Here is a 6,000-nt window from a genome sequence, read left to right on the forward strand (position 1 = left end):
TAAATCAACACTAAGTTTGGACTGCCAAATGGATTAGGACTAGTATGGATTTTAATGGTTAAAATCACAGCTTACTATATAGAACTTTTGATTTTACAGCTATAACACACAACTGGATGGGGAGTGTTAGTTGGCTGGGTCCAGCTCTCTCCACACTGCCAAATTCCAGGGATGAACCGGAAGTCCAAGAATTCTTAAGTTCAACCTGGCCTACCACGTTGTTATCAAGGTATATTTGTCAACATAGGAGGACAGCACAAACTTTACTTAACTGTTTACTATTTTAATAGTTTGTTAAATAGCCAAGACATGGAAGCAAACTAAATCTCCATTGACAGATGATTGGATAAAGAAATTGTGGTGTATTTATACACAACTGAGTACTACTCAGCCATAAAAAATGAAACAATGCTATTTACATGAATGTACCTACAGACTGTAATACTAAGTGAAGTAAGTCAGACAGAGAAAGACAAATATCATATGATATAATGTGGAATCTTAAAAAAATGAGTCTAGTGAACGTATTTACAAAATAGACTCACAGACATAGAAAACAAACTTAGGGTTACAAAAGGGGAAAAGGGGGGAGGGATAAATTAGCAGTTTGATATTAGCAGATACAAACTACTATATATAAAATAGATAAACAACACGGTTCTACCATATAGCACACAGAACTATATTCAATATTTTGTAATAACCTATAACAAAAAAATGAAAAAGAATATGTATATATATATGTGACTGAATCACTATGCTATACACCAGAAACTAATACAACATTGTAAATCAACTATAATTCAATAAAAATAAAATAAAATAGTTTGTTAAATATTTAGACAATTGCTATATGAGCTTCCCTTCTTATTTCTGCCCTGCCCTGGGTTTGCAAATGTTAGGGGCAGAGTCCTACGAAGGACACATGCCTCAGGCCAGAATAAGCGTCCTATGGGAGCTGGATCCAGCCAGAATAAAATTTCACCAGAAATGTGCAGAAGTGCTGGGAAGGATATGCCTTGGGAGGCTTGAGCTAACTTCTGGATTACATTTAAATGTTTGAAAGTTATCAAAATATGATAAGGCTGTACTCGATAAAAAAAATGGCCTCTTCGCCAGATAACTTACAATAACATTAAAGAACTTGTAAACAAAGGCAAGTAATACACTAGCCACAGTTTATTTCACATCTTGAAGCATGAGAGGAACCAGCCAACATTCAAGCAAATTAAATAATACCTAAAATGTTGAAGGTATTGCATCGCGCCTAAGTTTTCCAGCTAATAGAGAAATGGCAAAAACTAGAGAAAATTACCAAATACATTTCAGTGGTTCTGTATTTGAACTTTCAATGTGAAGGATTACAATAAGGTTACAAAACCACAGTCACATTTCTGTGTACACAGAAAACCACAGTTCCACTACTCTTTTCTTCACTAGGCCATAGGAAGTCCTGGCTAGTTAAATTCACAACATACTTGTTTTTAATGCCCATCAGATTATCTTTCTTATTGGCTTAGTGGCTATTAGAGCCCGAGATCGGCCAGGTTGATTAGGGGCAGCATGAAGTGTAAAGAACACTGGCCCAGGAGTCGGAGCCCCTGCTGGCTTTTAGTCTCAGCTCTAGACTCTAACAAGCTGTGTGACCTGGGGAAGCCGTTAAACCTCTCTGTGACCCGTCTTTAAATTAATACGACTATGAGGCCTGAGTGCACACATTCTATGAGGTCTATGACCAGACTATTATTTTCACTCTTAAATTACTGCTGCTGGTAGCACTATTTTCTACCACTGGAAGAAGTGACACATATCACAGAGTGAGAGGAGACATAAAGCAAATCTCATTTTACTGGTGAGAATATTGACACTAAAGTTCAGAAAGAATCTATATCAGTTAAGGCTCACTTAAGCAGAAAGGGGGAATTTCCTGACTTGGCATTAGAAAGTCTGCTGATAGACAAGGTTTTCAGATGCACACCCTTCCAGGTTCAAGTTCAGTGAGAGGAACTGGGAGGACTTCTCAGCCATCCACTCTGCATTCCAGGATCTTGTTTTAATTTCCCAAGAATCCCTTGAAGTAGGTAATATTATTCCCTTTATTAAATATGGATACCTACTTCACAGATTTGTTGTGAATTAAAAATAAAATCATGCATTAAAATAGTACTCAGCACAATTCCTGGCACAGAGTAAGAGAAATAAATGTCAGCTAGTTCATATACATTTATATATTTCATATTTTATTATACATAATAGATCACATATATTTCATTATCTACACTAGTAGGTTTTAAATTGTGCTCCAAGGATATGAAAGGCTCAACTAACAATAAAATATTTCTACCAATAATGAGAATTACTAAGTGAGGAGACCATTTATAGTTTTTTTTTTAATATATTTTATATATTCCTATGTTCCAGGTAAGACTTTGCTTGAAAAATGGGTTCCACTGCTAAAAATAGATTTAAAAAACCCTGATAAATTCCAATTCATTTATTTTACTGATGATAAAACTGAAGCACAAAGAGCTGAAATCCTTAAATTCTCATCTTTGAACATCTTCATACATCAGTTAGGACATACACAGTTGCAAATATGTAATAGAATAATCCATATTAACCGGTCTAAATAATAAAGGGAAACGATCAATCACATAACTAATAGGAAGGCCCAAAGTGCAGCCTATTTCAGGGTGGGTTTGGTTCAGCAGCTCAGTGATATCATCACTGCCTGTTTGTTCTGTTTGCTTTCACCCGTTGGTTTTATCTTGCACCTGGCTTTCCTCATGGATGCAAAATGGCTGCCATTGTTCCACACTTGAAGACCATCCAGCCCATTCAGAAAGAGAAAGAGTGCTTGAATGTCAGCATTCCCAGTGAGAACACTGATGGTCACCCTCCCTGGACTAGTTGGGGTCGTGTGACTACCTCTGAGCCAATTACATGTCCTGAGGGACTGACTATCCCATTCAAGGTATATTGTCCCCTCCCCCTTTGTTTTTTGTTTTGTTTTGCCAGGGGTTGTGGGTCAGGTAATTATTGATTTATTTTTAATGGTGGTACTGAGGATTTAATCCAGGACGTCGTGTGTGCTAAGCACTCAGTCTACCACTGAGCTATACCCTCCCCCAACCAAGGTACACTCTTGAAGTTGACTGGAATGTTGTTCACTTCTCTCCAGAGCACAGGCTCTCCATAGATGGGGTAAATGCTCAAAAACCTGGATACCATCAGGAAGAGAGGAAGAGGGGACAAATTTTCAGTGGGCAACCAAAAAAGTGCCTTAAACTGTGTAACTGAGTAAATTACTTCCCTTCCTTTATAGAATAAGGTGTTGGACTTGATCAGTGATCCCAAATTTTAACATGCATAAAAATAGCCCAGGTTACTCATTAAAAACTGCCCATTCAAAAACCCCATGCTAGGCAGTTTACAGTTTTTAATAAGCACTGTGGATGACTCTGATGTAGGTGGTCCACAAACCACACATTGAGAGACACTGGACAAAACCAGGGCTGTGCAAAATGAGGGCCAAGGACATGTGTCAGTTCGTGAACTTTTACAGCTCTGGGATGAGGTAAGGAGATTGCCTCAGAAGACAAATCAACTGAAATCAACTGTGACGCTCAGCACACTAATTCAGTGGTTTTTTGTTTTCCTTTTTTTTTTTTGAGTACCTATTATGTGGCAAGAACTTGGCACTTATGGTACACCAGTTTTGAAAAAAAAGTGGAAAAAAAAACCCCCAAAACAAAAACAAAAAACTATAAACTATGCCCTTGCATAGTTTGTTCTAGCACACCTAAATGAACCCAATTTCCCGTCATACTACATATACAGAATAGCAGAAAGAGTGAATTGGAGACAGGAAATACAGCAGAAGTGAGTTTATTTTAGCTGGAGCACAACTTCTTTTTTTTTTTTTTTTTATGTAAGACTTCCTTGATGAAAGAAGCAATGCATTGATAACTGGACAGCAGTAGAATTTCATTCTCCCATATAATGGTTATCAAAGGGCAGCGTCTTTGCAGATGCTGACAACCAGGGAATAGAGAAGGTACATCTCATTGGGACATATAAGGATCCAGTTCATGGGGGTCCACAAGGCACTAGATGCTGCAAAATCCAGCACTTCAAGCAGCAGCATGGAAAGCATGAGGACAGGAACATTTTACATGGCCTTAGGGAACTTTTATCCTCAGTGTGCCACTGTCACCAACCAGACAATGTATTAACTTCTTTAATGTGAAGCTCTGGGATTAGGCAGCTGATTCACAAGGAAATGAAGTTCAGAAATGGCCTCATGCCACCGATGAAGGCTGGGCGACAGGTCAAGTCAGTACTAATCCTTGTGTTAGTTAGCTTTCTCATTATGCACACCTTATGTAACAAATTGTGGTTCCTTCCACTTGTTTGTTCCTCTGGGGTATGTTAAATTACAAAAAATATTCAGGGATAATATTTTTAAAGTTCTGTTGAAATGAGGTAAAGGGTCTTAAATTTAGAAAATTAGATTCACCAATTTCAATATCCTTATATCTCAGAGTTAGGTGATTAGAGAAGCAGTGTTGGGGAATGTAAAAAACCCAGACCCTGCAGATAGATCAATGTAAGTTTCAATTCCAGTTCTGTCCCTTCAACTGTGTCACTTTGGCCTTACTTTATAAATGTGGGTAATGTATATACCTACATACTAGGGTGGTTGTGAGAATTATGAGTAATTCATCTAAAGCTCTCACAATTCCTAGCACTTAATAAATCAAATTAAATTACACAGACCAAATAAACCAAATAAAATTAGCAAAGTAAGACCCAGCAGGGTAATGGTAGCAATAAAGATCTAGATTAGTGTAGGAGACATCCTTTTATGCTAATTCCGGTAACCACATTCCAGTTTTTCTCTGGAATCACCTACATCCTGCCCCTCTTGCCACCCACCACTACAGGCTGAGTTGATGTGGTCTCAAGCTACAGGACTGGACAAGCAACTAAAGCCTAAGCAAGCAGGTCATTGTATTCCACTGGCATAGTGATGGCTTTAGGGATGGGAACATGACCCAACCACAGCCCGTGGGATACAATAACAGTTTTGCTGGGAAAGCTGAAACAAAGAAGCCTAACTTTATTCTGTTGAACTTGAAGCTTGAAGAAGGTGCCCTGTAGCTTTTTCAGTCTTCTTGCCCCAGATGAGGGGGGGAAAGCTGACACAGAAAAAAGCAGACACAGTGATGGCAAGAAACAGAGTCCTGATGACATAATTTGATGCCTAACTTCGCCTGTGCTGAAATTATGGTTAAGTGAGACAATAAATTCCCTTGTTGGCTTATTTATCTTTGCAATCAAAAGAATCTAAACTGGGGGGGGGGGGGGGGAAGGGTATAGCTCAGTGGTAGAGTGCCTGCTTAGCATGCACAAGATCCTGGGTTCAATCCCTGGTATCTCCAATAAGAAATAAGTAAATAAAATAAATAAATCTAATACCCACCCCCCCCACACACACACACAAAGAATCTAAACTGATAAACACAGAGATGCATGTCTCAAACTATTTGTATTAGAAAATAGACTGGCAACTGGCAACTCATTTTCTGAGTCTAGTATGTAAATAAATTAGAGAGGTAAAAAGCACAGGACATTTCAATGGATGCAAAAAAAAAAAAAAAAGGGAGTTGATAAAACTTAATATCCGTTGATGATCTTTAAAAAGTAATAAAGAACGCTTAACAGACTAGGAACAGAAAAAAAAAATCTTCCTTAGTATGTTAACAACTTTGGTGGCAGGGGCAGGGGTGTGAGGAGAAAAAGAAGTTTTCCCTATTTTGGTAAAATGTATGGAGGGGGAAAGCAAATAATCAACTGAGTGAATTGGCAAAGTCATTCCCTTAGGGATTGGAAACAAGACAAAGACAGTTCCTATCACAACCTTTACTTAACATTGCTGGGTATGCTGAAGGCCCTAGATGGTGTGAATAGGGGGGAGATAGATATACAAGATACAGC

This window comes from Camelus dromedarius, chromosome 12 (assembly GCF_036321535.1).
Source record: "Camelus dromedarius isolate mCamDro1 chromosome 12, mCamDro1.pat, whole genome shotgun sequence".
Lineage (NCBI taxonomy): Eukaryota > Metazoa > Chordata > Mammalia > Artiodactyla > Camelidae > Camelus > Camelus dromedarius.